The 27,929-nt window shown below is 49.6% G+C and overlaps 1 long non-coding RNA gene across 1 annotated transcript; it reads right to left on the reverse strand.

Annotated features, from left to right (window-relative positions):
• Positions 1-26,856, reverse strand: LOC132381459 (uncharacterized). The gene is made up of 3 exons (XR_009508042.1): positions 21,187-26,856; positions 5,376-5,614; positions 1-2,400 (listed from the first exon to the last, which is right to left on the reverse strand). It is a non-coding gene; the product is annotated as an uncharacterized LOC132381459 (long non-coding RNA).
• Positions 26,857-27,929: the final 1,073 nt, after the last annotated feature.

Raw genomic sequence — 27,929 nt, forward strand, 5'->3', positions numbered from 1 at the left:
AACGACAGGTGAGACAAAGTTTATCAAAAGTTGAAAAACTTTCTCCGTTGTACTGCGTTCCATTATACGCTTCAATTAGTAAATAAAATCAAAAGTATGTGATTCTTGAATTTCCATTCTAAATATTCATAGTTTGCATATTCCAAAAATAAACATTTGAAGAGCTGCACCGTTTTCGGGCTGTGTAAACATTTCCCACTCGGAGCGATGGTTGGTCCGCGCAACTGTAAAGAGAAATGAGAAGGAGGAAGAATTATCCGATTATTTATTGTTTTCTTGTTTGTTGATTGAGATATAGCACGGAACAGGCCGGTCCCCAGTTTAACCCCTGCCTAATCACAGGACGATTTACAGCGACTAATTAACCCGCTGACCGATACGTGGGAGGAAACTGGATAGCCCCCAAGTGAACCACGTGGTCACGGGGAGAACGTACGAGCTCCTTACAGACTGCAGCGGGGAAGGTAGGAAGCAGGGAGAGCCGTCCATCTCCTTCTCCTCCCCCCCTCCACTTTTTTTATAATCTGTCGTCTTCCCCCTTCCTCTTCAGTCCCGATGAAGGGTCTCGGCACGAAATGTCGACCGCCCATTCATTTCCATAGATTCAGCCCGACCCGCTGAGTTCCTCCAGCGTTTTGTCTGTGTCACTCCGGATTTCCAGCATCTGCAGAATCTCTTGCGATGAAGGAAAGCCTCTGCCTGTGTCAGGAGGCCTAGGCCGCCCTGTCTACAAACAAACCAGACTGAACAGCGTGGGTGGCTTCGGACTGATTAGAAGCTTGAGGAAGAAGAGAAATTGGAGCAGACGTTCCCATCCTTCTCTGCCGCCCCCTCTTGCTCTTTCTGTCCCGCTGACGGATGGCTCTGCCTCTGAAAAAGTAACAGTGCTGAGAGGTTTTTGCTGTCTGCTTTAACCAGACCCCGCGATAGATAAGTGTGGTTGGCCCACACAGGAGGTGAAAGGCTGAATCACCCTGTCATCTTGCAGCCTCCAAGTCCACGTTTAATTAAAGGGCCTGGATTTATCTAGCACTTTCTTGGTGGGGGGCAGTGGAGGTTTAATCTAGGCTGACATTGTCTGGGTGCAGGGACTCGCCTGACTTATTCACACTTTTGTTCCCTTAGGATTCGGACAGAGGCCATTCTGCCCGTCGATTCTACACCAGTCTCATTCTCCCATGGATTCCCTACAACCTACCTTCTCGCTCGGCGCAGGAACAGGCCATTTGGCCCGCTGTCTCCATGCTGAGCACCTAGAGTGCATCAGTCCTCATCTCAATTCCTGGTGCTTGCTCCGTTGAGTTCTATTTGAAGTCTGGGCACTTCTGAAACATTGCCACCACCGCCCGCTCAGGCAGCGTCTCCCAGATCAAAACCGTACTCTGGCTGAACATACAATTCCTCAGATCCCCTTCAACCTTCCCACTGCTTCATTAAAGCCTCTGATTTGGAATGTTTTAAGTTACGCAAAAAATTTCTCACTTTCCATCTCAGCTATTTATTTATTTATTGAAATGCAACGCAGAACAGGCCCTTCCGTCCCTTTGACCCGCGCTGCCTAGCAACCGCGATTTAACCCCAGAGTGATGAATAGGCCCTTCCTTCTCTTTGAGCCCTGCCGCCCAGCAACCTCTGACCCAACCCCAGGCTAATCGTAGAACATTGAACAGTACAGCACAGGAAGAGGCCATTCGGCCCACAATGTTGTGCTGAACCGGCTATAAAGCAGATCAAAAACACCCAAACAGTAATCCCTCCTGACACCATGCCCATATCCCTCCATTTTCCTCACATCCATGTGCCTATCCAAACATCCTATAAGAGCCTCCAATGTATTTGCCTCCACCATCATATCAGGCAGGCCATTCCAGGCATCCACCACTCTGAGTTAAAAACTTACTCCTTTGACCCTACCCCCTCTCACCTTCAGTGTATGCCCTCTGGTATTAGGCATTTCAACCCTGGGAAACAGATACTCCCCGTCCACCCTACCTACGCCTCTTATAAACCTTTATTGGATCTCCCCTCAGCCTCCAGAGAAAATTTACAGTGACTAATGACCAACCGGTAGGCTTTTAGGACTGTGGGGGGGCAACCAGAGCACCAGGAAGAGACCCAGGTTCCACACCCCTCCCTTGCAGAGGATGTCGGAAGTGAACGACGAACTTCAGCGCCCCGAGCCGTAACGGTGTCCTGCTAGCCGCAACGTTACCATGGCGCCCAATTGGTCTCTGCCTTTCATGGTGCCGTGCGTCCGCCCCCTCTCAGCTTCCCCTCCGCTCCAAGGAGAACAGGCCCAGTGTCTCCAATCTCTCTTCGTAACCCCAGGCAACGTGCTCGCCAGTGGCCTCCTGTACAATCACGTCTTTCTATCGCGTGCTTCCTTTGTTTCGTGGCTGTCTGCGGGAGGAAGAATTTCAGGGTTGAATACTGCAGGCATACTTGGATCATAAATGTAGTTTGAATCTGAGTCGTGGAAAGTCCAAGACCGCCCTTGGTACGTAATGAGCGAGAGAATGTACAGGTATACCCAACAAAGTGGCAGCTGGGAGTGTGTGGAACACCCGGGATTGAGATGGAGTCCAGGATCGAGATGAATCGACTTTATTTTTTACATCCTTCACATACATGAGGAGTAAAAATCTTTGCGTTACATCTCTGTCTGAATGTGGAATGTGCAATCATAGTAATTCATAATAAATAGAACAGTCAATGTAATATAGAGTACACTCAAGTCAGCGTGAGTTCATCAGTCTGATGGCCTGGTGGGAGAAGCTGTCCCGGAGCCTGTCGATCCTGGCTTTTATGCTGCGGTACCGTTTCCCAGACGGTAGCAGCTGGAACAGTTTGTGGTTGGGGTGACTCAGGTCACCAATGATCCTTCGGGCCCTCTTTACACACCTGTCTTTGTAAGTGTCCTGAGTAGTGGGAAGTTCACATCTCCAGATGCGCTGGGCTGTCCGCACCACTCTCTGCAGAGTCCTGCGATTGAGGGAAGTACAGTTCCCGTACCAGGCAGTGATGCAGCCAGTCAGGATGCTCTCAATTGTGCCCCTGTAGAAAGTGCTTAGGATTTGGGGACCCACAAGAGGTGCTGTTGTGCCTTTTTCACCACACAGCTGGTATGTACAGACCGTGTGAGATCCACGGTGATGTGGATGCTGAGGAACTTGAAGCTGTTCACCCTCTCAACCCCAGATCCATTGATGTCAATAGGGGTTAGCCCGTCTCCATTCTGTAGTCCACAACCAGGTTCAGGTTCAGGGGATTTATATAGAGTACAATATCCCCAGGAGTGGGTTACAAGCCAGGGGTTTGGGGGCTTACATATAGAACAAGATCCTTTTTTTAACATACAAAGTGCTATATGTACAAACAAGTGACTAACACAATTACTGCACTACAAATAGACAATACACATTAAACTGAAATGTTTCCATCTCTGTCAATGATATAGTAATAATCCCTCACTGAGCCCAATGGTCCCAGAACTCCTCTATGGTCGCTGTGAAGAGCGTGTGTTCCTTCTCAATGTTTACCCGGGCACGAACATACCCCCTAAACATTGCCAGGGCAGATCCCTCGGCCACCCGTTTCCAAGGCCCGCGGATGACTGATCTTGCCAGCCCCAGGAGCAAGTTGACAAGGACGTCCTCATCCATCTGTGTGGATGACCGTAGGGTGGGGCTAAGGTGCAACCAGAAGGCGAGAAGCAGCCCTCGCAGATACGCCTCACACACTCCGTGTACACGTGGCACACGGTCTCCTCCGGCCCGCAGAAGTGACATGCATCTGGGAGATCTGTGTACAAACCAAGGGACTTAAGGCAGGGCAGATCCCCCCAGTGAGTTACAGATCCTCAGGAGTGAGTTACAGACCAAAATCGAATCCAGGGATTTGGAGGGTTTATGTATCGAATAACAGATCCTCAGGAGTGAGTTACAGGCTGAAATCTATTCCAGGGATTTGTGGGGGGTGGGGGGGGGCAGCAGTGTGTGTGGTTTATATATGGTATAACAGATCCTCAGGAGTGAGTTACAGGCTGAAATCTAATCCAGGGGTTCAGAGGGTTTATTTACAGAGTAACAAATTAACCATTGAACACTACAGCACAGTACAGGCCCTTCAGCCCTCCATGTTGTGCCGACTCATATAATCCTTAAAGAAAAGTACTAGACGCACACTACCCCATAAACCTCTATTTTTCTTTCATCCATGTGCCTGTCCAAGAGGCTCTTAAACACCCTTAATGTTTTAGCCTCCACCACCATCCCTGGCAAGTCATTCCAGGCACTCACAACCCTCTGTGCAAAAAATTTACCCCTGATGTCTCCCCTAAACTTCCCTCCCTTAATTTTGTACATATGCCCTCTGGTGTTTGCTATTGGTGCCCTGGGAAACAGGTACTGACTATCCACCCTATCCATGCCCCTCATAATCTTGTAGACCTCTATCAAATCCCCTCTCATTCTTCTACGCTCCAAGGAGAAAAGTCCCAGCTCTGCTAACCTTGCTTCATATGACTTGTTCTCCAATCCAGGCAACATCCTGATAAATCTCCTCTGCACCCTCTCCATAGCTTCCACATCCTTCCTGTAATGAGGTGACCAGAACTGAACACAAGATTTGTAGGAGGAGGGTACAGACTGGGATCAGGGGGAATATAAACCCGACAGGGTTTATATATAGAATAACAAATCCCCAAATATTGAGTTAAAGGCTAAAATCTAACTCAGGGGTTCATGGGGTTTATATATAGTATCACTGATCCCCAGGAGGGGGATACTGACCGGGATCTAATACAGGGGTTCAGGGGGTTTATATATAGTATCACTGATCCCCAGGAGTGGGGTACTGATCGGGATCTAATCCAGGGGTTCAAGGGGTTTATATATAGAATATCCGATCCCCAGGAGTGGGGTTCTGACCGGGATCTAATCCAGGGCTTCAAGGGGTTTATATATAGAATATCCGATCTCCAGGAGTGGGGTACTGACCGGGATCTAATCCAGGGGTTCAGGGGGTTTATATACAGAATAACAGATCAATGGTGAGTTACGGGCTGAAATCTAATCTGGGGAGTCAGTGAGTTTATGTACAGAGTAACATGCCTGAGGAAGAGTTATCGGCTGGGATCTAATCATGAGGTTTGGGGGAATTTATGTACAGATCGACAGATATTTGAGAGTTAGCTACAGACTGGAATACCACGCCTCTTCTAAACGAGACTAAGGTTTGCAAAGTGTGTAAGTCTGTCACTGGCCTCCCTTATTCCCTGTAGCCCGCTCACAGGAGCAGTTTCTGTGGAAAAGCAATGTTTTTCAGGACTGTCCTGACTTTCTAATTAGACACAATCTCCTTCGCTGTTTGTTTACCTCCTATTGTTCCAGCTCGTGGGAAACGTTGAAATGTGCGACTATAAATAACTTCCTCGCTTGAACCAGGCTCGCTCTCGTCCTTTTGAACCCAGTGACAGATACTCGATGTGTGAGATCTAGACGGGCCGTCTTCCGCGTCGACTATCCTGACGGGGTCAGGTTTCCAGCTGTGCGTGAGCCGGGGCTCCCAGGGCCGGGTCTGGAGATTGTGGATTCCAATCCCCACTTCCAGACACCTACATGTAAAAAGGAAATTGAAAATAAAACCCGCAGATGCTGAAAATCTGAACTAATTTAAAAAAACGCTGGAAATGCATAATCTACAGAGAGAGAAACAGAGATAATGTTTCTGATCTGACAGACAGTGTCAGACAGATCTGAACCAGTAACTTCACTTCATTCACCGCAGATGCTGCCTGTGTGTTTCGCTTGCTTTATACCCAGGTATTAAAATCCAGCTCTAAATTAAATTAAATAGATTCAGCTGAGCTAAGCTGAAAGCAAACATTCCTGGGCTGTTTTGTTGCCTTTCTGGTTTGATGTTTCATATGCTGAGTTTATCGCTATCTTTTTTTGCTGTTTGTGAGATTTGTTCTAATTTTTGCGCGTTAGTGGTTGGTTTCTCTTTGAACAGTTCCACGATTTTCTTTGTTTCGTGGCTGTCTGTGGGGAAGACGAATCTCGGGCTGTACACTGCATGTGTGTGGCTTCCGTTAGTCGCGTGAGACCATGGATCTGCGCCTGGAAAGTCTTGCTTCAGTCTGTATTTGCGGTGAGGCGACGCTGGAGTGTCCTCTCCAGGGTGCAGGCCTGGGCAAGGGTTGTACGGGAGACCGGCAGTTGCCCATGCAACGAGTCTCCCCTCTCCACACCACCGATGTTGTCCAAGGGAAGGGCAAGGGCCGATACAGCTTGGCACCAGTGTCATCGCAGGAGTTGCCGGAACGAGGTTGAAGGCAACGTCGGACTGCCTTAGGGACTCCAGCTCCGGATTTGTCCTCAGGGTTTACTCCCGAAGCCTTTCCCATGAGTGGGTATGGCCGCAAGGCAGCGGAGGATTGAAATCGGAGTTTCCCCTCTCCTAGGTGGACTGCCTCCCCAGGCTGACGAGCTCCATCTACCTGAAGCATCTGTTTTAAGGTGCCAGGACCTACCTTTGGCCCTTCTCCTGTCAGTAGAAACAGTTCCGCCGGGCTGAGAGGCTCAGCCACACGAGTTGGACTTGGTTGTCAGAGGCTATTTGAGGCGCATGCCATGAGGAGCACTTTAGGTAGCGGGAGTTGTCCCCACTACTACTCCTCGGCTTGACTACGATACACATACTGTACGGTATAATAAGGACAGATTGAATAAGTTAAGACTGTATTCTTCAGAACGTAGAAGACCGAGAGGAGATTTGATAGAGGTATTCAAAATTATGAGGGGTAGAGATAGTCAGGCTTTTCCCTCTGAAGTTGGGTGGCACTACAACCAGAGGTCAAGGGTTAAGGGTGAAAGGTTAGAAGTTTAATGTGACCATGAGGGGGAACTTCTTCACTCAGATGGGTGTGAGAGTGCGGAACAAGCTGCCAGCACAAGTGGTGCATGCGAGCTCGATTTCAATGTTTAAGAGATGTTTGGACAGGTGCATGGATGGGAGGGGTATGGAAGGCTGTGGTCCTGGTGCAGGTTGATGGAAGTGGGCAGTTTAAATGGTTTCAGCATGGATTAGATGGGCCAAAGGGTCTGTTTCTGCCCTCTACTTTTCCATGACTCTAGAAACGTACTTAGAATCGTTTTGAATTCACAACTGCGTGGCCAATTCTGCTTTAGCTCCATCTGCAGGCTTGCAGACGATGCCATCGTAGTGGGCCGCTACTCAGGTAACGATGAGAGGGAGGACAGGAAGGAGATAGAGAGCTTGGTGGCCTGCTGTCATGGCAACAACCTTTTGCCCTCAATGCCAGTAAGAGGGCTGGCCATTGGCTTCAGGACAGGGAGTCATGGACAAGCCTCTGTTGGCACCAACGAAGCTGACATCAAGAGAGCTCCAAGTTCCCTGGGGCAAACATCACCAATAGCCCATCCTGGGCCAGGGCCAAGAAAGGCCACCAAAGCCTCTACTTCCTCAGGAGGCTAAAGAAATCACCAAGATGGACAGTCCACGGACCCCTTGCTTAGTGGCATTGGTCCATGGCGTAAAATTACTGGGAATCCCCGCTCTATCGAAAGCATCCGATCAGAATCCGTCGCAGGTTGGCCGGCAACTGCTCTGCATGTGACTGCAAGAAACTACCGAGAGTTTTGGACGCAGCTCAACGCACCATGGAAACCAGCCTCCCTGCTTCCACAGAACCAGCGTACAGTTCTCACTGCCTCAGTGAAGCAGGCACCCCCGACACCTTCTCTTCCCCCACTGCTCATCGGACAGAAATTGTAATTAGAAATATAGAAAACCTACAGCACAATGCAGGCCCTTCGGCCCACAAAGCTGTGCCGAACATGTCCGTACCTTAGAAATTACTAGGGTTACCCATGGCCCTCTATTTTTTTATCCTATCCAGGAGTCTCTTAAAAGATCCTATCGTATCCGCCTCCACTACCATCACCGGCAGCCCATCCCACACACTCACCACTCAGTAAAAAAACTTACTCCTGACACCTCTGCACCTACTCTGCTCCTACCTGCTTGCACCTACTTCCAAGCATCTTAAAACTATGCCCTCTCGTGCTAGCCGTTCCAGCCCTGGGAAAAAGCCTCTGACTATCCACACAATCAATGCCTCTCATCATCTTGTACACCTCTATCAGGTCACCTCTCGTCCTCCGTCGCTCCGAGGAGAAAAGGCCGAGTTCACTCAACCTACTCTCATAAGGCACGCTCCCCAACCCAGGCAATGTCCAGCAGGTTGTGGATAATGTGGAGGGCTGTCAGAGGTTACAGTGGGACACTGATAGGATGCAAAACTGGGCTGAGAAGTGGCAGATGGAGTTCAACCCAGATAAGTGTGAAGTGGTTAAATTTGGTAGGTCAAATATGATGGCAGAATATAGTATTAATGGTAAGACTCTTGGCAGTGTGGAGGATCAGAGGGATCTTGGGGTCTGAGTCCACAGGACACTCAAAGCAACTGTGCAGGTTGACTCTGTGGTTAAGAAGGCGTATGGTGTATTGGCCTTCATTAATCATGGAATTGAATTTAGGAGCTGAGAGGTAATGTTGCAGCTATATATGACCCTGGTCAGACCCCACTTGGAGTACTGTGCTCAGTTCTGGTTGCCTCACTACAGGAAGGATGTAGAAACCATAGAAAGGGTGCAGAGGAGATTTACGAGGATTGGGGAGCGTGCCTTATGAGAATAGGTTGAGTGAATTTGGCCTTTTCTCCTTAGAGTGATGGAGGACGAGAGGTGACCTGATAGAGGTGTACAAGATGATGAGAGGCATTGATCGTGTGGATAATCAGAGGCTTTTCCCCAGGGCTGAAATGGTTGCCATAAGAGGACATAGGTTTAAGGTGCTGGGGAGCAGGTACAGAGCAGATGTCAGGGGTAAGTTTTTTACTCAGGGAGTGGTGAGTGCACGGAATGGGCTGCCGGCAATGGTGGTGAAGGTGGATATGATAGGGTCTTTTAAGAGACTTTTGTATTGGTACACGGAGCTTAGAAAAATAGAGAGCTATGGGTAACCCTAGTAATTTCTGAGGTAAGGACATGTTCGGCACAGCTTTGTGGGCCAAAGAGCCTGTATTGTGCTGTAGGTTTTCTATGTTTCTATGTTACATCCTTGTAAACCTCCTCTGCACCCTTTGGGAGGGCAGTAAAGGGTTAGGTGAAAGAGAAGGCAGCTCCGTGGGAGGTGCAAATGCCCCAGTTTTGATGTCATGGGAAAGAATGACTGGGAGCAGACAATGAGTTATAAGATGCGGGGGTGTAGGCCAGAGAATTGGTTTATTACTGTCACATGTACCTAATGCTAGAGGGCTTGCATTGAAGGTGGGGATGGGGGTAGGTTCAAGGGGGATGTGAGGGGCGAGTTTTTTTACTCAGAGAGTGGCAGATGCCAGGAATGCCCTCCCTGGTGTGGTGGTAGAGGCAATTACAGTAGAGGCTTTTAGAGATGTTTAGATAAGGTAAGGAAGATGGACGGTGGGAGGATTAGTGTTTGGGTGATTTTGATTTGCTTTTCAAATGGTTCAGCACAACATTGTGGGCCAAATGGCCTCTTCCTGTGCTGTCCTCTTCTACGGTTCAAAAAGATCAAATCACTGTGCTGGGCATCGAGACAGAACTAAGTGAAGCAGGAATAGATTGTGGAATAAAGTGTGCAGTTGCCACTGAGATCGTCAGCCTCCTGATCGTTAGCTCCCTCCCGAGCGGCCATTAACCCTAAACTGACTGAATAAATCTGTGCTCGTCGCTCGCGCCAGTGGTCACTGGATGAGGCCGGCCCATGCCGGAGGTCAGAGTTGAATTCGGGTCCCTCGGGGGCCGTTCAACGCAGCCGGCTCCTCGCGGTACCTACCACGCTGCCTTGAGGCCTGTCTCGCCGCTTCTGCAGCGTTTTCGAGCGCTTCGTTACGAGGCCGAGTCGCTACCTCGGCGCTCGACCCAGCGCGAAGGGGAGGCGTGAAAGGAACTTCCCGGAACCGAAGTCTGGTGCAGACACCTCTACACAACCTGCGGTCTATTTGCGCGGGGACTGTTTAATTACGATCCCCTCTGATACCTTGTAGCCTGCATATCTAAATGAATTCTCGTTCCCCTCGCACTCTGGGTGTAACCCCAGCTTCACTGATTGAGTTCTTCTGGTTTACATCAGCCTCGGAATTCACCCACACAACATCTGTTCTTTGAGTTTTATTTAAACATCATGGCTGGGTTCAGAAAACAAGTCCCGTCCCACACAGCTGGTCACAGCCCTGACTGACACATCGGAGCGGCCGGCTCAGCGAGTGCTGGTAGAGCCGAGGGTTTCTGTGTGAGGTGCAAAGCTTGGGATCAGGAATGACTGGGACGTGTGCACCTCGGGCTGGAGTCAGCATGGGGCCATCTGGCTTCGTTCAAGCTGAGAGTGATAGAGCGAGAGCCTTTGCCACAAAACTCCTCTGAAGTATACTCACCAAGAATTAACAGTGAAGCCTCCCTCCCCGGCCCTACACCCCCGCGTCTTATAACGCACTGTCTGCTCCCATTCTTTCCCATGACATCAAAACCGGGGCGTCTGCGCCTCCCATGGAGCTGCCTTTCCAGTTCACCTAACCCTTTACTGCCCTCCTACAGCACTCACCCCCTCATCTTTTCTCATGGCGCTTTATGCCACAGGCCGTTCAGCCCATCAAGTCAATACTGATTCCCGGAGCAAATCCATTCCTCCACCCCCCTCAAGTCAAGTTTATTGTTACCTAACGAGGCGTTTCTCCAGACCAGGGTGTAAAGCACATAACACACAATAACTTATGAAAGTGAGGATTAAATCTACAGATGAATTACACAAAGATAAACAAACTGATAAATTAAATATTGTGGGGTACAGAACAGATTAACTGGTGACACTTCGAGTGCGATGCGGCCGGGAGTTCGGAAGCCTAATGGCCTGAGGGAAGAAACTGTTTCCCATCCTGACCGTTCTTGTCTTTATGCATCGGAGTCTCCTGCCTGATGGTAGAAAGTCAGAGAGGATGCTGGATGGATGGGTGGGATCTTTAATAATACTGAGGGCCCAGCGTACGCAGCGCTCCTGATAAATGTCCCCGAGGGACGGTATGGAGACCCCTATGATCCTCTCGGCCATTCTCATACGCCCGGGGATGGATTTATTGCAGCATCCGATCGCACTGCTATCTCGCCGGAAATAGATTCAAATTTAAGATCGCTCAGTGTTATTTCCCCGAGCAGAAGAGAGGCACGCGGACAATTAGCGCAGAGCTCGGGGGGACGCGACGCCACAGACTTTTAACACCGTAAGTCAGCGAGCTGTTTGTTATGTGTCCCCTCTCGCTGTGAAACGGAGACACCTCTTCCTCCCTTACTGGCGAGAGAGAGCCTGTGGGAAGTTGAATATCGGATGAATGAGTTGTCTTTGGGATATTGTGTCTTCATTGATGCTTTGCTACACGCTCGGGTGCTCGGTGGGGGGGTGTTGATGCTTTTTTGCTGGGGAGGGGGGATCGTTGCTTTGCTGCTGCTTACGTGTGGGAGGGGGCACTTTGGGGTTCTAACGTTTTAACTGTCATTCATTCTTCGGGGTGCTCCTGCGTTTCCGTGGATGTTTGCGAGGAGAAAGAATTTCAGGATGTACATCGTGTACATCTCTCTGCCATTTGAAACCTTTGAATAGGAGACTCACTGATGTAAAAACGTGAAGAGAGGCAGATGGGAAGAGGGTTCACTTTAGCAGGCAGTGTAGCGGACAGCTCGGGATGTTCAGAGTTCAATTCCGGCGTCCACTGAAAGGAGTCTTTCTACGTCCTCCCCGGAGAATGCGAGGGTTTCCTCCCACAATGCCAAGACGTCCCCGTTGGTAGGTTAATTGGTAGTTGCTTAGTCCTACTGAGCTCCTGCAGCATTTTGTGTGCGTTGCTTTGGATTTCCAGCGTCTGCCAATTCTCTTTAGTCTGTGATTGTCAATTGTCTCATGGCTTGGTTCGGGTTAAATCGGGCTGCTGGAAGAGCCGGGAGGGGTTATTCTGTGCCATATCTCTAAATATAAACATATAAACAAACAAACACAGGCAAGTGTGACTGCCTCAGGGAGATGCATTGGTCGGCATGGAAGAGTTAGACCAAAGGGCCTGATGACCACAAGTTGTCAGCCTTTGGCCTTCTGCCTCTGAAGCACTGGGTTCAAATCCCGCTCCAGCAGGCTGATCACAAGATACTAGGCCGAGGTGCTGAGTGAGGGCCGTACTGGCAGCAGGCTCCTCTGACCCCGATGCCAAATGGGTGCTCTGTGGGCTGGAACCATTTCACAGAAGAACATGTAATGATGTAATAAGTGGACAGCTGGTACCACTCTCCCAGGGCTGAAATGCCTAATACCACAGGGCATGCATTGAAGGTGAGAAGAGAGAGGCTCAAAAGGAGATTTGATTTATTTATTTAAAGATACAGTGTGGAACAGACCCTTCAGGCCTAACAAGCTAGGCCACCCAGCAACCCCTGATTTAACCCTAGGACAATTTACAATGAGCAATTAACCTACTAACCGGTACGTCTTTGGACTGTGGGAGGAAACCGGGGCACCCGGTGGAAACCCACGTGGTCACGATGGGAAGAGTGGCGCAGGAATTGAACTCTGACCTCCTATGCCCTGAGCTGTGATAGAGGCAGGGTTTCTTTTTACAAGACTTTTGGGGGCTTGGAAGGAGCAGCCAGGGGTGGTGATAGGGGCCCTCGTGAGGCTCTTACGTAGGCACGTGAGCGGACGTTAGGTGGGTAGACGGGATGGTTCAGATTGATGTGGGCTGTAGGGTTTGACCCCGGCACTGAGCTCGCCTGCGTTCTTTCTGTTCCCCAGCTTGGTAGCGTAGTGGTTGGCACGGCGCTTTACGGTGCAGGTGACATGGCTCCCCCGCCTGCCGCGGAGAGCACGTTCCCGCCACAGCCCGCGAGGAGATTGTACGTTCTCCCTGTGACCGCGTGGGTTTCCACCCACAGTGAATACACTGAAGAGTATTGATAATGGCTGGGGGTGGGGTCACCCGTCTTGTAAAGACACTGCCCAGAAGGCGGCAATGGCAAACCGCTTCTCTAGAAAAAATTGCCGAGAGCAATCACGGTTGTGGAAAGACCATGATCGCCCGTGAACGAACAGACAGTTAGTAATACAGCACACGTCCCTGAGCGGCATAACCTGTAGATTGCTGGTTCTTGGATGTTGCCCTGAGCCATGTTTCCGCAAGAACAAGCTGTAGCTGTTCCTCATCTCACTGAACACAACCCAGCTTGTCTTTCCACTGACTGGACACTGGGGGGCAGCACTGGCAGGATGGGTCAGCCCCTAACCCAGCGGCACACGGGCCTTGTCCGCACAACAGCCAAGGCAACGCAGCCCCCTCACGGGCGTTCTCTCCACTGAACCAGAGCCTATTGTTCAGATTCATATATAGATTTAGTTCAAAGTAAATATCATTGTCAAAGTACATATATGTAACCATATACAAAACTGACATTCATTGCCTTGTGGACATACTGAATAAATCTATAAGACAGTAAGTATGTAGGCCTCCGTCAGTCTCGATAGACCATGGATTTGCAAGGTGCCTTCCAAGGTGGAAGGTTTCCAGGGCACAGGCCTGGGCAGGGTTGTATGGGAGACCGGCAGTTGCCCAAGCTGCAAGCCTTCCCCTCTCCATGCCACCGATGTTGTCCAAGGGAAGGGCACTAGGACCCAAGCAGCTTGGCACCGGTGTCATCGCAGAGCAATGTGCTGTTAAGTGCCTTGCTCAAAGACACAACACGCTGCCTCAGCTGAGGCTCGAACTAGTGACCTTCAGATCACCAGACCAACGCCTTAACCACTTGGCCACACGCCAACACACAGTAACTATAACAGAATCAATGAAGGACTGCCCAACTAGAGTGTTCAGCTGGAGTTCAGAAGACAACAAACTCTGCAAACACAAAAAGAAAGAAGTTGTCCCCTTTGGTTCAAGAGCCTGATGGTTGAGGGGTAAGGACTGTTCCTGAACCTGGTGGTGCGAGCCCTGAGGCTCCTGTACCTCCTTCCTGATGGTTGAGGGGTGGTAACTGTTCCTGAACCTGGTGGTGCGAGTCCTGAGGCTCCTGTACCTCCTTCCTGATGGTTGAGGGGTGGTAACTGTTCCTGAACCTGGTGGTGCGAGCCCTGAGGCTCCTGTACCTCCTTCCTGATGGTTGAGGGGTAAGGACTGTTCCTGAACCTGGTGGTGTGGGACCTGAGGCTCCTGTACCTCCTTCCTGATGGTTGAGGGGTGGTAACTGTTCCTGAACCTGGTGGTGTGGGACCTGAGGCTCCTGTACCTCCTTCCTGATGGTTGAGGGGTAAGGACTGTTCCTGAACCTGGTGGTGCGAGTCCTGAGGCTCCTGTACCTCCTTCCTGATGGCGGGAACAAGAAGAGAGTGTGGTCTGGGTGGGGTGGGGGGGGTCGCTGATGATGGATGCTGATGTCCTGCGACAGTGCTCCGTGTAATTGTGCTCAGTGGTGGGGAGGGCTTCACCCGTGATGAAATGGGCTGTATCCACCACCTTTTGTAGGATTTTCCATTCAAGGGCATTGGTGTTTCCAAGCCAGGCTGTGAAGCAGCCAGTCGATATACTCTCCACCACACATCTATAGAAGTTTGTCAAAGTTTTAGACGTCACCTGTGGAAGTAGAGACACTGCCATGCTGGGCTGGAAACAGGTCCTTGAAATGAGAACGCTGAGGAGTTTAAAGTTGCTGGAGAACTCAACTATTACTTAAATCAGAACCAGAATCAGGTGTAATACCTCCAGCATGTATCGCGAGGTTTGGTGACTTTGTGGCAGCAGTTCATTGCAGTGCATAATAGCAGAGAGAAAAACTGAATTTCTCTAAGCATGTGTATGTCGTTAAATAGTTAAATAAGCAATGCAAAAACAGAAGGGTTTACAGGTTCAAAGTCCATTCAGGAATTGGATGGCAGAGGGGAAGAAGCTGTTCCTGAATCGCTGAGTGTGTGTCTTCAGGCTCCTGTACCTCCTCCCTGATGGCAGAGGGGAAGAAGCTGTTCCTGAATCATTGAGTGTGTGTCTTCAGGCTCCTGTACCTCCTCCCTGATGACAGAGGGGAAGAAGCTGTTCCTGAATCATTGAGTGTGTGTCTTCAGGCTCCTGTACCTCCTCCCTGATGACAAAGGGGAAGAAGCTGTTCCTGAATCGCTGAGTGTGTGTCTTCAGGCTCCTGTACCTCCTCTCTGATGGCAGAGGGGAAGAAGCTGTTCCTGAATCGCTGAGTGTGTGTCTTCAGGCTCCTGTACCTCCTCCCTGATGGCAGAGGGGAAGGAGCTGTTCCTGAATCGTTGAGTGTGTGTCTTCAGGCTCCTGTACCTCCTCCCTGATGGCAGAGGGGAAGAAGCTGTTCCTGAATTATTGAGTGTGTGTCTTCAGGCTCCTGTACCCCCTTCCTGATGGTAACAGTGAGGAGAGGGCAAGTCCTGGGTGGTGGGGTCCTTAAAGCTGGACGCTGCCTTCCTAAAGCATCGCTCCTTGAAGATGTCCCGGATGGAGCTGACTGATTATGAAATCCAAAACAAGAGCCTAGCATGAAATACACAAAAACTTCCCCTGGGGGGTGGGGGGGGGGGCTCTTGAAATTATTTTGCAGATGCTGGAAGTCACCGTGGAAATCCACGGAGCCGGTGAGGCCGTCTCACCTTCCTGACTTGGAAACTGTTCTTTCATTGTCACTAGGTCAGAATCTTGGCGTTCCCTCCCCAGCAGCACTGTGGGTGAACCTACACCTCAGGGGCTGCAGCAGTTCAAGAAGGCAGCTCATTACCACCTTCTCAAGGGCAACTAGGGATGGGCAATAAATGCTGGCTTAGCTGGCGACACCCACTCGTAAATGATTAAAGTTTTAAAAATGGGTATTTTCTCTGTGTGCTCTGGTTTCCCCCCACAGTCCAAAGGCATGCTGGTTAGCAGGTTAACGAAGACGGGACGCAGAGGGGGGTCCTGGGAACTGAGCGTCGGGCCTTCCCAGGGGGCCCGACGGAGTGAGCGTACCCACTTCGGGGGGACCCCATTCACCGCAGCCATAGGGGTGGGCACCGCGGCAGACACCGTCGAAGCAAGAGGAAGGCCAAAAGGCCTCGAGGGTGAGTGACACGAGGTCCACCCTGAGGCTCCCCAGATACAACAGCACCAGCCGCCCGGCGCAGGGCGGAACGTGGGGAGCCCCAGCGAGACGGCCATGCACGTTCTCCTGGCGCTGAAGGGAGACGCCCAGCGGGCCCCCCTCGACCTAACCCCTCCTGAGCAGTAGTGGCACTGGAGCAGTAGTTGGTCATTGTGAAGTGTCCCTTGATTAGGTTAGGGCTAAATCAGCAGGGTTGGGGGGCAGGGTGGAATTGCTGGTGGCTCAAAGAGGCATTAGGGCCTATTCTGTGTTGTATCTCTGTTTAAGAATATTACTAGATTTAACAACCAGTGGTAAAGTTACTGCTGTAGTTAGTGCTTGTGGCTGTGGGCATCTCTTTACCCATACACAGATGTGTTACCCTCCCCTCTGTGCGTGTGTGTGTGTGTGTGTGGTTATCTGTGTAAGGATGCATCCTAGGCAGAGCCTATGTTTATGTGCGAGGATGTGTGTGTGTGTCTGGGGGTTTCTGAGTGTGAACATGTCTGTGGGTCTGTGGGTCTATGCATATCTTTGCTTGTCTGTCTGTGTCTGTATGAGTAGCTGTGGCTGTCGGTGTTTGAATCTGTCTGTGCATGAGTGTGCGTAACTGTGTCGTCTGTGCATCTGTGAGAACGTATGTGTGCAAAAATATGTGTCTATGTATCCGTGTGTGAATATGTGTGCTTGAGTGTGAATGTGTGTGTGAGCGTGAATGTGTAGGTTTGTGTGTGTTTGAGTGTAAATGTGTGTGTCTGTGTGTGTGAGCGTGAATGTTTGTGTCTGTGTGTTTGAGTGTGTATGTGTGTGTTTGAGCGTGAATGTGCGTATCTGTGTGTTTGAGTCTGAATGTGTGTGTGTGAGCGTGAATGTGTGTGTCTGTGTGTTTGAGTGTGAATGTGTCTGTGTGTTTGAGCGTGAATGTGTGTGTCTGTGTGTTTGAGTGTGAATGTGTCTGTGTGTGTTTGAGTGTGAATGTGTGTGTCTGTGTGTGTGTGAGCATGAATGTGTAGGTTTGTGTGTGTTTGAGTGTGAATGTGTGTGTGAGCGTGAATGTGCGTGTCTGTGTTTGAGTGTGAATGTGTCTGTGTGTGTTTGAGCGTGAATGTGTGTGAGTGTGAATATGTGTCTGTGTGAGGGTGAGTATCTGTGTGTGAGAGAAATGGAGGGCTACGTGGGAGGGAAGTGTTGGGGTGAAGTTAGAGTAGGTTAAAAGGTCAGCACAACATTGTGGGCTGAAGGGCCGTACTGTCCTACGTAAATCCATAAGACCATAAGATATAGGAGCAGAATTAGGCCATTTGGCCCATTGAGTCTGCTCTGCCATTTCATAATGGCTGATCCATTTCCCCCTCAGCCCCAATCTCCCGCCTTCTGCCCTCTAATCTTTGGTGCCCTAACTAATCAAGAATGTACCAATCTCTGCTTTAAATATACTCAATGACTTGGCCTCCACAGATGTCTGTGGCGACGAATTCCACAGATTCATCACTCTCTGGCTGAAAAGACCCCTGCCCATCTCCGTTCTAAGTAGACGTCCTTTTGCAGTCCAGTCCCCTGTGACTCTTTAATCAGGCTCTCCTGAATTCTCTAGGAAGGTCTTCTGGCTGGGCCATGGGACCGTTAAATCTGCTTCTCTCCCCAGTGATGCTGCCCAATTTGTTGTCTGTTTGTTTCCAACAGCCCCACCCTGGCTTTCGCTGTCTATAAACGCCTTCTGTTACTTCACCCACCCGTGAGTTTGGGTGCAGTGGTGAGATTGCCCCCCCCCCCCCCCCCCGGTGCCAAAGCTAGGTGGCTGCAGGGAGCAAGATGACCCTGGACAACTTCTTCCAGGTCGTCCACAAAACATTTCCTGAACTGTTTTTATGCCTTCTTTTTATTTTAAAGATGTTGCTGGTACCCTCAGCGGCTGTGATGTACAGTTTGAAGATCAGTCGAGCGATCGGCCACTTTGCTGTCTCTGAGAAGGCTCCAGGGGGCGAGCAGCCTCGAGGCCCGGACGCCTGGAGATGGGGCGCGAGCCCGTGATCGGCTCCATTTCTCACCGGTCTCGCCGGCTGAAGTGCCGAGGAAGATCGAAACATCGAGGGGAGCGTTCGGCGCCGTCTACCGGCTTCTGGAGGGAAGCGCCTGCGTGTGACCCTCCCTCACTCGCTGCTCCCGAGGGAAGGCTCCCGCGTCCGAATGGCCCCCCCATGCCTCGACGCTGTCGCAGGAAGGTACTGAAGTTCTGGATCTGCGATTTGTGGACTGGACCCCTTCGGTTTTATGGTTTCCTGTTCTGTGTTTTTGCCCATTCTACTTTGCTGCTGTTTGTGCAATTTGTTTTTTTTTGCAAGCAAGGAGGAAGTTTGTGCTTCGGGGTTTAACATCTTTATTGCTGTTTGAGCGACTTGTTCTTTTTTACGCGAGGGGGTGTGTTGAAGTTCTTGTTGCCATTTGCACAACTTGTTTTTCTCTGCGTGGAGGGGGTTGCTGTTCAAAGTTTTCCCTTGAATGACCCCCACCCCCACCCCCCAACCAGCATGGTTTCCCTTGTTCCGTGGCTGCCTGGAGAAGACGAATCTCAGAGTAGGATGCCGCATATGCACTTTGACAATGAATGTACCTTGAACCTTGCGTCTTGGAGAGGGTGGGAAGAGAAGCGGGAAAACAGGAAAGAGGTGATTACATCCACAGTGGCCAGCTGCATTGCGTGAGGCTAAGAGAAGGAAAGTGAAGTTCTCAGCACTTGTCTCTCTCAAAGGCAGGGTGAGAGGGGCGTGCAAGTGTCTGATGTGGCAAAGCTAAATGCTGTGAGTGTAACCTTGGTCAGATCCCTAATTAGCCACAGATATTAAGTTGGTATCATTTTCGTAAACATTAGCCTCTGAATTAGAGTGAGTCACTGGAAGTTAAAGGGCCAGGCCCTGTTCAGGGTCAGACAATGTCCCCACCTGTCGTTACCTCACCGGGAGGGTTCAGCGGCCTTTCCTACCGGACCTGGGCGGGAACAGCAAGTGGATTTCACCAGGGAGATGGGCGACACCTCATAGTCCAACCCAGCCCCACTCACGTCAGCTCGAGCAGCAGCCATCGGGGTCCCTCTCTGGTTGAAGGCTGGCGTGCGGGAGTGTGTATCGGAACGTGGGAGTGTTAGTGTGTGTGTTAGTGAGTGAGGGAAAGTGTGTGTGTTAGTGAGTGAGTGAGAGAGTGAGGGACAGTGTGTGTGTTAGTGAGTGAGGGAGAGAGTGAGGGACAGTGTGTGTGTTAGTGAGTGAGAGAGTGAGGGACAGTGTGTGTGTTAGTGAGTGAGGGAGAGAGTGAGGGACAGTGTGTGTGTTAGTGAGTGAGGGAGAGAGTGAGGGACAGTATGTATGTTAGTGAGGGAGAGAGTGAGGGAAAGTGTGTGTGTTAGTGAGTGAGAGAGTGAGGGAAAGTGTGTGTGTTAGTGAGTGAGAGAGTGAGGGAAAGTGTGTGTGTTAGTGAGTGAGGGAGAGAGTGAGGGACAGTGTGTGTTAGTGAGAGAGAGAGTGAGGGAAAGTGTGTGTGTTAGTGAGTGAGTGAGTGTGTGTGTGTATGTGTTAGTGTGGTTGGGGTTCTGTGCGAGAGAGAGCAAGGGACAGTGTCTGTGTTAGTGTGGGAGGGACTGTATGTGAGAAATTGAGGAACAGTGTGCGTGTAGTGAGTGAGAGAGCAAGGGAGTGTGTGGATGTGTTACTGTGTGAGAGGATGTGTGTGAGAGATTGAAGGATAGTGTGTGTGTTAGTGTGTGTGAGAGAGCAAGGGACAGTGTGTGTTAGAGAGTGAGGGGCTGTGTGTGAGAGAGAATGAGGGATAGTGTGTTAGTGAGTGAGAGAGAGAGCGATCGATGTACAATGCACACACCGATTAATGTGAGAGTACTCCCGGGGTAGTGTTTGTGAGAGTCTATGAGGGGCCATTTTGAGGCAGTCAGTGTGAGAGTGGGTGAGTGTCTGCACAGTCTGCGACAGTGTGTGGGTAAAAGTATCAGTGTTATGGTGAGTTTGGTGTGTGTGTGTTTAGCATGTACACATATCTGTGTGATATGTTGGAATGTACGTATCGGCTCGTGTGCGTCGGTACGAGAGGGAGTGTGTGGGTGTGGGTGTGTGACAGTGTCCATGCATGTACTGGACATGTATGTACAGACACATCGAGCACGAGTGGCAGTGGGGTGTGTGATGTGAATGTGTCATTAGGTGACAAGTGTGTCAGCGTTTACCAGGGTCTATGTAATGGTGTGATTGTTTCAGCCTGTCACCCGTCCTTGTATCCAATGCTGAGCCTGACTGGGTCAGATAGCTGTGACTTTGTACATTTCTGTGTGTGTGATGTGAGTGTGTGAGTGTAAGTGTGTATATGTGTGAATGTGTGTGTTTGTGTGTGTATGAGTGTGCCTTTGTGTCTGTATTTGTGTGAGTGTGTTTGTGTGTGTGCGCATTTGGTTGAATGTGAGTGTGCGTATGTTTGTGTAAGTGTGTGAGTGAGTGTGTTTATGTATGTTTGTTTGTGTGAGTGTGAGTGCATATGTGTGTGTTTGTACAAGTGTGTATTTGTGCGAGTGTGTTTATGTGTGTGCGTTTGTGTAAGTGTGTATGTGTGTGCAAATGTGTGTATTTGTGTGTGAGTGTGTGTAAGTGTGTATGTATTTGTGTCTGTGTTTGTGTGAGTGTGCCCTACTCAGACGCATTTGCCCGCTGCCCGCTTGTCATCGTCTTGACCCCAGCACCGAACACAAGGACACTTCCACTGTCCCCAGGACGTCCTGGCCCGCGGCTGGCTTTGGGCATCACAGACTTGACCAACGAGCCAGCGGCGAGCACAGTGCAGGGTGCGCACTCCCTTAATGAGAGAGCGCTCTCTGGGGCACAGGGCATCAAGCCGGCCGCCAGCTTACCAGCTTGTTAGCTTTACTCACTCGGATCCTTTGAACAAAATAGACCTTTTACAAATTTGGCCACAGAATAATTAACGCACATACCTTCGTAATGAGCTTCCTGGAAGCTTTCAAGTTTCTCCACAGGCCTGAAGTACAAGAGTCCAGAGAGCCCTGCGGGATCCATTCTTGAGAAGGGATTAAGCTGTACTTATTTTTAGTAAACAAACGCCTCGGACATTAATTAACTCCCCCCCCACCCCCCCCATGTGCCACAGAGGATGAGGGCTTCTGACTTAACGGGCGGCCGTGCTGACTTCCAAGAAATAGACTTTAATCTCTTTCCCGAGTGGAGACCTCAGAGCCGCTCATGTCAGCCACGGTTCACCTGCAGCCGGGTCAGGAGGTCGCGGGTTCGATCCCCGCTCGGGATGCTGGGGCTGACAACTGAGGCGCAGCGGTGTGTCGAGAGGACAGCGCTGAGGGAGCATCCCACAGCAGAGTGGAGGTACTGAGGGAGCATTTTAGTGTGGGATGGTCAGTACTGGGGAGACCCCCGTCATGGAAGTTTATGGTCATAGTCTTTTTCCCAGGTTGGGGACTCTAAAACTAAGCACAGAAGTCATTGAGTCAAAGTCCAGCACAGAAACAGGCCCTTCGGTCCATCTAGTCTATGCTGAAACCTTTTAAACTGCCTACTCCCATTGACCTGTACCGGAACTGTTGCCCTCCATCCATGTACCTATTCAAACTTCTCTTAAACGTTGAAATTGAGCTCGTGTGCACCACTTGTGGTGGCAGCTCATTCTAGAAACATAGAAACATAGAAAATAGGTGCAGGAGTAGGCCATTCGGCCCTTCGAGTCTGCACTGCCATTCAGTATGATCATGGCTGATCATCCAACTCAGAACCCTGTACCTGCTTTCTCTCCATACCCCCTGATCCCTTTAGCCACAAGGGCCATATCTAACTTTCTCTTAAATATAGCCAATGAACCGTCCTCAACTGTTTCCTGTGGCAGAGAATTCCACAGATTCACCACTCTCTGTGTGAAGAAGTTTCTCCTCATCTCGGTCCCAAAAGGCTTCCCCTTTATCCTTAAACTGTGACCCCTCGTTCTGGACTTCCCCAACATCGGACACAATCTTCCTGCATCTAGCCTGTCCAATCCCTTTAGAATTTTATATGTTTCAATAAGATCCCCCCTCAGTCTTCTAAATTCCAGTGAGTATAAGCCTAGTTGATCCAGTCTTTCTTCATATGAAAGTCCTGCCATCCCAGGAATCAATCTGGTGAACCTTCTCTGTACTCCCTCTATGGCAAGAATGTCTTTCCTCAGATTAGGGAACCAAAACTGCACACAATACTCTAGATGTGGTCTCACCAAGGCCTTGTACAACTGCAGTAGAACCTCCCTGCTCCTGTACTCAAATCCTCTTGCTATGAATACCAACATACCATTTGCCTTTTTCACCGCCTGCTGTACCTGCATGCCCACCTTCAATGACTGGTGTACAATGACACCCAGGTCTCATTACATCTCCCCTTTTCCTAATTGGCCACCGTTCAGATCATAATCTGTTTTCCTGTTCTTGCCACCAAAGTGGCATCTACACTCTCACAAGGGGAAAGGTCTAGAGGGGTCTGAGGAACAGGGTTTTATCCACACTGTGGAACGAACTGCCACAGCCTGAGGCAGGTATAAAATAGATTAGACAAGTAAATAGATAGGAAAAGTTTAGAATGGGGGTTCCAACCTGGGGTTAATCAATACCATTAATGGTATTGATCCATGGCATAACAAAGGTTGGGAACCCCCTGGATTAGAGGGAAACGGGCAAATGGGATTAACTCAGGAAGACACCCTGGTCACATGGATGAGGTGCAACAAATAACTTGTTTTCCTGCCATAAACTCAAACCTCCAAGAGGGCCACAAGCTTGCTGCCTGCGTGCCTCACTGACCCAGAGCCAGGGCTTTCTGCTTTGGATCTTGGCAGGGTCGCCCACGCCGAACGGGTCAAAGGGTAAAGGTCAGACAAAGTTTTCCACCGGTCCTCCAGGTTCGGGGCTAACAACCCTGAGCGGTCAGAACAAAACTGTTGCAGCAACAGCAATGAAGAATCCTTCCGGGTGTGAGTGCGGTGGCGTCCCACGGCTGCCAGCAGTGAAAACGGAGAGGAAGCTACTGACATGACGAACACCGCCAGAGATGGAGGACCTTCATTGCTGCCCCAAACGCCAGCAGCGTGACAGTTGGTAAGGATAAGCTCAGTAACTCTACGACACTTGCTTTTGGCTATGAGAATCCTGGCATAGTTTACTCAAAGTTCCTTAAAGAACATCGTAGTTGGAAGCAGAGCAGTTCAGTTCCTCACACCTGCTCCAATATTCAACGAGATTGTTATTGACGTTGGTTTATTATGAACTAACTACAGTGAGAAGCCTGTCTTGCATGTGATGTCACGTGAACAAAGCCAGCAGAGAGGTACTGAAGCCGGTGAATACAGAAGTGTTTTATTCAACAAAATGAGACCCTCTCAGAGACTGAGGTCCTTTAACATCTGCCGGACGATGCCGAGGACGTTCTATGAGTCTGTGGTGGCCAGTGCTATCATGTTTGCTGTTGTGTGCTGGGGCAGCAGGCTGAGGGTAGCGGACACCAACAGAATCACCAAACTCATTCGTAAGGCCAGTGATGTTGTGGGGGTGGAACTGGACTCTCTGACGTTGGTGTCTGAAAAGAGGATGCTGTCCAAGTTGCATGCCATGTTGGACAATGACTCCCATCCACTCCATAATGTACTGGTTAGGCACAGGAGTACATTCAGCCAGAGACTCATTCCACCGAGATGTAACACTGAGCGTCATAGGAAGTCATTCCTGCCTGTGGCCATCAAACTTTACAACTCCTCCCTTGGAGTGTCAGACACCCTGAGCCAATAGGCTGGCCCTGGACTTTATTTCCACTTGGCATGATTAACTTATTATTATTTAATTATTTATGTTTTTATATTGCTATATTTCTTCACTATTCTTGATTGGTGCGGCTGTAACGAAACCCAATTTCCCTCGGGATCAATAAAGTATGTCTGTCTGTCTGTCTGTCTGTCAGGAAGAGGGCTGACACCCAAAATTACTTGACATTTTTATATGCTAAAGATCAAAGGTAACAGCAGGACAATTCTATAGTTACAATATATCTACAATGCTTCCTGTGAATTACATATAATTTTCATACGACCCTTTCACTGCACCCACACTCCAGATACCCTAAATGAATGTTAATCAGCAGTGTCTGGTTTTCAATCCACTCCGGTGTACAGCTTCAGGAAAACTATTGTTCAGGACTGCATTGTAAATTTAGTCTACAATCCACATTCAGGTCTGAAGTTTTGCTGCCGTTAAACTTAATATTTGTTTTATACTCTAACTCCAGAAAATTTCCCAACTGGATACTGTTTGTACGTAACAAATTGTTACACAGTGCTGGAGCAGAAGAAGGTGAAAAAGAATAAAGTGTTATCATTAACAGAGAAAGTGCAGTGTAACGAGCTCCACAGGCATGTATCCGGTGACAGAGAGCACTGAGATCAAAGGTTTTCAGAGCACCAGAGTTGGTTAATTGTTGTATAATGAGGGCCATAATCAATTAGAGTTCCTTGTGTTTTTCTCCAGTAACTTACTCTTTGTAATGTGGTCTCCTGGTGCCATCTATTTAAGCTTGTTCAGTTTATTTTGATAGGTTTGGGGATTGTGTATTATTTAAGTGGACATCTGATTAGCACCACTTGCACCTCATCTCCGTCCTAAATCTTCCCCCCTGAATCTTGAGGCAAGGTCCCCTAGTTCTAATCTCACCTACCAATGGAAACAACTTTCTTACTTTTATCTTATCTATCCCTTTCAGAGTTTTGTATGTTTCTATAAGATCCCCTCTCATTCTTCTGAATTCCAGAGAGTACAGTTCCAGGCTATACTCGAATACAAAACAAAGGCCTGGTTGTTACTCACCAAAATTTGTATAAACAATGAGGTGCAAGATCATAACAAGATAGATTGAGAGGCAAGGAAGCCATTTTATTGTATGAAGGAACTTCAGCTCTATGTTGCTGCCTTGATTCATGTAAAAGAAATCCATTGACCTTGAATCCACTCAGCGATTGAGCCTCTATGGTCCTCTGCTCCAAAGATTCAGCACCCGGCAAAGGAGCGTCTGCTCTTCCTAGCTCGGGAGTGCTGACTTCTTACGTTACCGAGATGGGACTGCTCCCACGTTCACCACCCAGCCTCTGTGGGTTGTAAGAAGGTTACCACTCAGTGTAATTTCGACGGAGGAGAAATCCAGGATGCCCAACCTCATCCCACGCGATAAGCCCAGATTTCCACGGATATATTTAACAAGTTGCTGCCGCACTCCCTTTGGTACGGGTCTCTGCTTCTTCAGATAGGGTGACCAGACCTGTACACAATATCCCAAGAGCTGTCTCACCACATAGGGGACATTGCTTCAAGATTCGGGGGAGTAGATTTAAGACAGAGATGAGGAGGAACTGTTTCTCCCAGCGAGTGGTGAATCTGCAGAATTCTCTGCCCAGTGAAACAGCGGAGGCTACCTCAGTAAATATATTTAAGACAAGGTTGGATAGATTTTGCATAGTAGGGGGATTAAGGGTTTTGGGGAAAAGGGAGGTCGGTGGAGATGAGCCCATGGCCAGATCAGCCATGATCTTATTGAATGTCGGAGCAGGCTCGACGGGCAAGATGGCCGACTCCTGCTCCTATTTCGTATGTTCTTAAGTTGGTATGTCTCTATAACTGGAGAAGAGCGTCTCTGCTGAGAGATTCAAGTCAGCCTCCTGATTTCTTGTTGTGCCTGGATATTTATTTTTAGTGGCTCTTGTTATGGGATCGCCTGGGTCCACAGACTCGGCCCTTTCATGCAGCCTCCTCTCGGTCAACCTGCCGTCTGCTCCCCAGTTCCTTGATATGGATCGTGATAGGCTAAGCCAAGACTCACTCCCCGTGAAACCAACAAATCACAGCCTCCCAGCTCAGAGTGACACGCTTATTCCCCACCCTGTTTTCTGTCAGCTCATCAGTCAACAGCCACCCCCCTCATCCATGCCAGCCCATCAACCGTAATGCTTTGAGCTCCTATCCTATAGGATCGTAAGTCAATAACATGTTTAAGATCATAATTAGATTAATTAATCCATTAAATCTGCTCCACCATTCCACTATGGCTGACTAATAATCCCTCTGAACCCCATTCTCCTGCCTTCTCCCCGTAACCTTTGATGCCCCGACTAATCAAGAGCTGTCAAACCCAACGTTAAATGCACTCAGTGGCCTGGTTCCCACAGCCATCTGTGGCAATGAATTCCACAGATTCACCACTGTCCGGCTGAAGAAATTCCTTTCCATCTCTGTGCTAAAGGGACGTCCTTGTAACCTGAGGCTGTCCAGGACACCCCCACCATCGGAAACATCCTCTCCACATCCACTCTACCTGTGCCCTCTGGTCCCAGACTCCCCCCACTATAGGAAACATCCTCTCCACGTCCACTCTATCTGTGCCCTCTGGTCCTAGACTCCCCCACTAAAGGAAATATCCTCTCCACATCCACTCTATCTGTGTCCTCTGGTCCAGGACACCCCCACTATCGGAAACATCCTCTCCACGTCCACTCTATCTGTGCCCTCTGGTCCAGGACACCCCCACTCTAGGAAACATCATCTCCACATCCACTCTATCTGTGTCCTCTGGTCCTAAACTCCCCCACTCTAGGAAACATTCTCTCCACGTCCACTCTATCTGTGTCCTCTGGTCCTAGACTCCCCCACCATCGGAAACATCCTCTCCACGTCCACTCTATCTGTGTCCTCTGGTCCTAGACTCCCCCACTCTAGGAAACATTCTCTCCACGTCCACTCTATCTGTGTCCACTGGTCCTAGACTCCCCCACTATAGGAAACATCCTCTCCACATCCACTCTATCTGTGCCCTTTGGTCCAGGACACCCCCACTATTGGAAACATCCTCTCCACGTCCACTCTATCTGTGTCCTCTGGTCCTAGATACCCTCACTATCGGAAACATCCTCTCCACATCCACTCTATCTGTGTCCTCTGGTCCTAGATACCCTCACTATCGGAAACATCCTCTCCACATCCACTCTATCTGTGTCCTCTGGTCCTAGATACCCTCACTATCGGAAACATCCTCTCCACATCCACTCTATCTGTGTCCTCTGGTCCTAGACTCCCCCACTATCGGAAACATCCTCTCCACGTCCACTCTATCCAGGACTTTCAATTTTCGATAGGCTTGAATGAGATTCCATCCCCATTCTTCTAAACTCTGGCGAGTACAAGCCCAGATCCTTGGAACTCTCCTGACCATCCATCTCCCTCCACGGATGCTGCCTGACCTGCTAAGTCCTCTCAGCCATTTGCCTCATTTTGTTTTGTTCTCTAATTTTGCTTTATGGCCTCTTGAGTACTGATTGGTCAGGGAGTTGGAGGTTACAGGGAGAAAGCAGCCTATGAGCAGACAAGCATCATGGTTGTGTAATTTATAAATTCTTTGATAGTAAATGTACTTTGAGCTTGAGCTTCAGAATGTGGTTGAGAGGGTTAATAAATCAGCCATGATTGAATGGGGAAGCAGACTCAATGGGCCGAATGGCCTAATTCTGCTCCTATATCTTATGGTTGTTGATAAGTCCAGGTACATCACAACTGGGACCATCTTATTCCCTGGCCTCCCCAGCATCCAGGGTGCCCTCAAAAGGTGGCATCCATCATTAAGGGCCCCCAGCACCCAGGGCAGGCCGTCTTCTCAC

The sequence above is a fragment of the Hypanus sabinus genome, chromosome 26, assembly GCF_030144855.1.
Source record: "Hypanus sabinus isolate sHypSab1 chromosome 26, sHypSab1.hap1, whole genome shotgun sequence".
In the NCBI taxonomy this organism is placed as follows: Eukaryota; Metazoa; Chordata; class Chondrichthyes; order Myliobatiformes; family Dasyatidae; genus Hypanus; species Hypanus sabinus.